This window comes from Nomascus leucogenys, chromosome 4 (genome assembly GCF_006542625.1).
Source record: "Nomascus leucogenys isolate Asia chromosome 4, Asia_NLE_v1, whole genome shotgun sequence".
NCBI lineage: Eukaryota > Metazoa > Chordata > Mammalia > Primates > Hylobatidae > Nomascus > Nomascus leucogenys.
In genome coordinates this window covers 63,434,414-63,440,413 of record NC_044384.1, presented here as the reverse complement: position 1 = coordinate 63,440,413, position 6,000 = coordinate 63,434,414, and the positions used below count along the sequence as shown (strand labels likewise).

Sequence of the window (6,000 nt, the reverse complement as noted above, 5' to 3'; positions counted from 1 at the left end):
GCCGATTACTTCTTCAAAAATTTTCCTAGGGACCCTGAGGAGGGACGGGAGAGGTCAGCAAATCCTCTGTCCACCAACTTGATTTCCTGTGATACAGTGTCATGAGTTCTCCTGCTTTCCTCCCTTAAAAAGACAAGATTAGGAACAACAGCTGGCAAGAGAGGAGGGGAAAGCTTAATTCTCCAAAGACCCTGCGCAAGGGAACCAATGGGTTACGCCCACTCGCGGGTGGCCGCCCCTCTGTTCCATCCCGGGGATGCTGGGCTTTCCCCTCGGTCCGGGGCGAGCGCACTTCCCACCCGGAGACGGAGCGGGCAGCACCCGCAGGCCAGGAGCGCGTTCCGGGAGGCGCCGGCGCCTCCCCGCGGCCTGGGCGCACGTGCCTGGGCTGGGGCCGGAGCCGGCGGTCGCGCCGCGCAGTAGTAGCTGGGGCGGGTGGGAGCGGCTGGCTCTGGGCCGCGGCCGCCGCCCGCCCGCCGGCTCCGGTGGTTGGGCGGAGGAAGCGCGGGACTCCTCCTCCCCACCGTATTAACATGCACCCAGGGGCGGGTGACCAGCCCAGCCTTGCAGCCCCAGCCCGCCGCGTCCCGGCGCTCAGCCTCCGCTCCAGAGGCGAGCGCTGCGCTTCGGGCGCCGCAATCTCGAGGACACGGCCTCGCGGACACCTTCCGCCCCGGGGAGTCGGCAGCATAGGCGGCCCGAACGGCGCCGCCGCCTCGGCTCCTCTCTCGAGTCCTTCCCGTCACCTCGCTGAGAGCCGGTCCCGGTCGCGGTGACATATCTCTCGTCCTTCCTCCGAGGCTCGTGGGACCAACGGACGGACGCAGCCAGCGAGGGCCGGACTGCGGGACGCGGCCAGGTAACGCCGGGCTGCGCCGCGGGGCTGGGGCGTGCGCGGCGGCGGCGGCGGCGGTCGCGGCGCGCTGGGTGGCTCCTGGCTGCTGCTTGCCGCGCGGTCGCCGCTTCCCTCGCCCGCGGAGGGGCTGCGGGTTGGGCTCCCCCGGCCGCTGGCTCGAGAGTCCGCGCTCCCTACCCTTTCAGCCGCCCGGGGTGCACTCCCGGGCCCTCCGGGTAACCTGGGATCTCGGGGGCGAGCGCGTCCTCTCCGGCCATGCGGTCCTCGCGGCTCCCTACGGGGACCCAGGCAGGGGAAGGATTTCTAATTGTGACAGGGTCCCGGAAGGGGGAGGGGAGGAGAACACCGGTCCCCTGTCCCCGTCATGTCCACCGGTCAAATTCACACCCCCACCCCACCCCCCGATGCACCTTGCAGAGGAGGAGGGGGCTGCTCCCCGCAGGGGATTTCTCGGCAGGCTCCTGGGTCGTTTGCAAAGCAAGTTGTTGCACTTGCTTTTTTGGTGACATTTTGGCATTGTGAAAAAGGACCAACTCCCCCGTGCGTTTGTAAGAGAAAGCCAAGGAAACAGAGACACAAAGAGAGACAGGCACAGAGAGAGAGAGAGAAAAAAAAGAGAGAGAAAGAGAGAGAGAGACAGAAAGAGAGAAATGGGGTCCAAGGAGGAGGTCACTGGAGAGTCGCCCCCTGCCCGCGGCCAAGGCCAATTCCCGGAGAATCGCGGGGCGGGCGGGGAGACCCGACATTCAGCGAATTGAATGAGCCGGGTTGGAACCAAGGCCAAACAGGGACCTCTCCTCTGGGCTGGGCGAGATAACAAATTGCACTTTCATTGAGGGGCGGCTGCAGCTGGGAGAGGCACCTTCGGAGGGCCCGCGGCGATGAAGACCCTGCATTCAGGACTTGGGCTGCTGCGCTTTTTGCGGAAGGCGCGCTGTCCCCGCCTCGCTGGGTGGCACTGGGAGGCCGTGGGAAGGGGTGGCCCGTGGCTGGGCTGCGGGTGCCGGAGACACTGAGTGCCTGTGTCCGGGTGCTGCGCTCGCCCCCGGCTGCAGGGCTTGCCTCCAGCCCGACCGTAGCGCTGCGGAATTTTCTGCTAGAGAAGGGGAGGATGTGCGGAGGGGAAGGGGTTGAAGGTAGCTAGGCGGCAAGGAGTGGGACGCTGGGTAGGAGATGTTACGTCTTTTGTGGATCCAGGCGAGACTCTTCACTCCTTACTCCTGACACAGTGAGACTGACTCCCGGTCGTGGGAGGTGAATGCTCCCTGCCTCCTTCCATAACACGTGAAGTTAGGGAATTACGAGGAAATATATATAATAAAAGTACCAATTAAACACAGATCTTTAGCTTTTATGGTCTTCGTGAATGGCTTCCTAGAAGGTGAGGATAGATCAGTCTAAGACGTAGTTAAACATTGAGATGAGAAATGCTGAGAAGTAGGAAAGCGATTTTAGGACCTAAGGCAAACATCCTGCAAATTATTTTTTACCCTGAAAGAGCTGTTCTAAAAAGAACAGCCTTTTGACTGTTATTTATAGCACATTTTCAGTTCAGGAAGCGACTTTCTATTGGCCTAGGTCATTTTGCATATAAAGCAATACTTTTTATTCCTTGAATAAAACTTGAACGGAAATGACATGGAGGCAAGAAATTTTACAAGATCCTAATTTATCTCATACCAGAAGAATAAAGTTTTCTTTAAGTTTTTAAAAGGAAATTCAAGCCTATAAAGAAATAATGAATGTATCTATGCAAAATGTATGATTTTAAAAAGTTTAAGTTATAAAAGCTACCCTTGGTTCAGAAAATTCATTCTCTGGCATGAAACAAGAAAGTTCATAGAAATCAAGTGTCAATAGCCCTGTTCTTAATTTCCTTTAGATTTAGTACTTCAATTTAAAGTTGTTTCAGTGGTTAGTGCCTTGCAATATCCCTAGTTCCAGATATAAAATTCTGTGAATTTTTAAAAAACTAATTTACTTAAGAGAAAATGTTAGTTACCTTGTGTGAGTAAAGAATGTACTTGCATACATAGATTTTTTTTAATTTATAGCTATTTCTCTCTATATTTCATTCTAAGATTAGTCTGCAAATACAATGCTTTCTCTCAAACATTACAGGCAATATAAATATGGGCAAAATGAACTGGTTAACATTCTTTTAAATATGTCAAAATAATTTTCTGACAAAGCTTCTTAAATCTCACACAAGCAATTGTGCTTTGGGGAAATAATAAGTATATGAGTTTTCCCTAGGAGGGAATTTTCATGGTTTAGCATCTTTAATTTCTCCATCAACATAAGCTTTGTTCTGCCAGGACTAAAAACTCAGTAAAAACATATTAGTGATTAGTGAAAGCAAATGGAGACAAGACCTTCCTTCTAAAATATTATGTAGCCCATATAGAGAAATAGCCTAAAACTAATTGTAGTGTTCTACTTTTTAAATCCTTCTAAGCTTAAGTGTCCTATTCAACCCAATTTGGGAATAGAAACTGCATGCACTTTGAGTTAACTCTATTAAATATGTGTGCCTTTGTTCCATATAGCCATTTAGATTGATTTTTTTAAATATAAAATTAAAGCTTGGAAGAGGGGAACTTGTTTTACAAAGTACTAATTTTAGCGAATATGAGCAATATTCACTAATATGCAGCAAATTAATAGTTTCATTTACAACTTAATCGAGATGAATACCATATTCTTTGAACATCAACTCTTTCAGAAACAAAAAATTCAGTGTTTTGATTTTGATCTCATAATATTTCAAATTCAGAGATAATAGTAAAATGTTATCTAATGTGTATTTCTATAGTGAAATTTCTATGATCAACTCAAATTCATGTTACCTTCATGACTATTCCCACAAATTGTTCCACTGTTTATCAGAGTAGAGGAAATTGGTTTCCTCTCAGGAAGCATCCAATTAAAATCTACTTTTATGTAGATTTCATCTCTATAGAAATCACACTTACCTCTCTTTTCTTAAATTAAGAAAATGATACAATTTTAGGTTATTTTGTTTCTTTTCTCTTTTTCCATTGGTAGTTATATTTCCCCTGGTACAGGAACACCATTGAAACAAGAAGGCTAAAAGGACTTGAAAAACCGAAACACGTTTCCCCAATCCTCACTTCTCATAGTTATAATCTATGCCTATGTCTGTGGTATGTTGGTCTTTTGTACATTTTTTTTATTTTAAAGAAACACTATCACAGAAAGATACTTTGCTGGCATTGTAGAAAAATCTTTATGTTGTTGTTGAAACACCTGAATGTTCAAAAACATCCCATATCTTGAGCTGTTTTATTTCCTAAGATCCTAAGTGCTACTAGTTCTCTATTTTCAGGGAGGAAAAACTACAGTGTTCCTCAAAAGATGTTTTTTCTTTTTTTTTTTTTTTAAATCATGAGAATTTGTAGCTTGATTCTTGTTACCGCCCGATGAAGGTGATTTTCTGTAGTTGTGTGGTCTGTCAGGAATTGCCAAAGATGTTGTTCTAGGAAGATCTAAAACATTGCATTACCACAGAGGAGGATTTAGAAATAGTCTTCTGACATTCATTTTAATCTATTAGACATCCACAGATAACCGATTGTATGAGATACCAGGTACCAGTTCTTTTGCTTCTAAGATACATCTGTTTAGCTTATACAATACTGTATACTGTATATTTGCTACACCTTTCCCTGTAACCCTGCAAAACACACACCTACAGAGCAAAACATGTGATTGAGAACAAGAAAAAATGGGGTGTGACTATAAGGCAGTTAAAAAGGTGAATGACATCCCTTTGAGGTCTTCTGTTCTTTAGTCTGATTGTACAGAGGTTGGTATTGCATAGGAGATGTGTTGACCCAACCATTTCCTATCCTTCTCTCTAGTAAATGGTAGGGGACAGATAGCTGTTGTATAAGTGAGAAACAGGGTTATCTTCATCCATTATTGACTTAAGATTTTTCCTGGTTGCTTTATTATTTTCTCCCTCCTGTAGGAGTTAATGATCACTGAGTAACAAGTAACATCCCACTTAAGAACACCAGCTCATGCAAAAGGAAGTCCTTTGGATCTGTATCCACAGATATTTGGCTCAGATCCTTGGACTTTTTCTTGGATAGACAACCAGCGTAGCTGGGATGTGATTGTCCCATTGGATATCTAATTGTGAACTAGATATCAGTGTTCTGAATATGTTATGAAGATGCAAACCACCTTCCTCCCTCTCCCTAGGATTTGCCAGCAACCAAACTGTTCATTTTCATATTCACTTACCATGATTTGCTCTTCTGTTGCCATTGACAATTTCTCTATCTTCTCTCAATGTTTTCTTGTCAGGTTTGTAAGCAACAACACAACAGCAAACCACAAAGTGTGTGATTTGGAACTGCTCAATCTTGCCAGATTTTCTTACTATTCAGCAGAGCTGTGGTCTTACTGAAGCCATGGATAAGCATTTGGATGAGGAGACATTGTGCTGTGACTTGCTTATCTCCCTAGCCTTGCATCTGAATCTCTGCCCTAGGAGGGCTCAGAGACATTTAAATGGCTCCCTCAGGCGGCTTGTGGGAAGGTCTCTCTGGGCACATTTCCAGCTTTGCTGCTTTACTCTGGTGACACGGTTTTAGCTAATTTGAAAACATCTGCTAGAGTAACTTGCTGTTTTAATTCTACTACTGGAGAACGTCTGAGTATGTGATAGGAGGACTGGCACTAACCCTCATTCTAACCTCATGATTACACCCTTTCCCTGGATACCCCTTCTTTCTTGGTTTCAATTTCAGTAGAAATCAGTGTGGAGTCTATTTCTGGACTGCAAGTTTCCCTGCGAGATATCACTAAGATTTCTTTACAAAACACATGCTGCAGTTTCAGAGGAAAATGGCATTTTGATCTTGTCTCAGACTTTGCAAACAACTATTCTTTGATATGATTCATCATACTATACTAGCAAAAAGACAAGGCACATTCACTCCCTTCAAAGCTATTTTCGTGTAGACATTAACCCAGAAGGCAAAGTCACCTTTTCATCCTTTCAAATTAGGATGCGCTTTCCATTTGGAGTTTGGGAGGGTCAGCAGAGGAATCTTGAAGTGGTAATGCATTTGGAAGTCTTTCGTGTGAATCCTTTCTAGGCAGTTCAGATA

At 46.0% G+C, this 6,000-nt stretch overlaps 1 protein-coding gene across 3 annotated transcripts in view; it reads left to right on the top strand.

Moving 5' to 3' along the window:
• Positions 1-448: 448 nt before the first annotated feature.
• DLGAP1 (DLG associated protein 1) overlaps positions 449-6,000 on the top strand; it is a 988,253-nt gene continuing 982,701 nt past the window's right edge. For all 3 annotated transcript variants that reach the window (XM_030810696.1, XM_030810698.1, XM_030810695.1), the window contains exon 1: positions 449-859. The gene's annotated coding sequence lies outside the window, so the exon portion shown is untranslated. The remainder of the gene's footprint in view (positions 860-6,000) is intronic.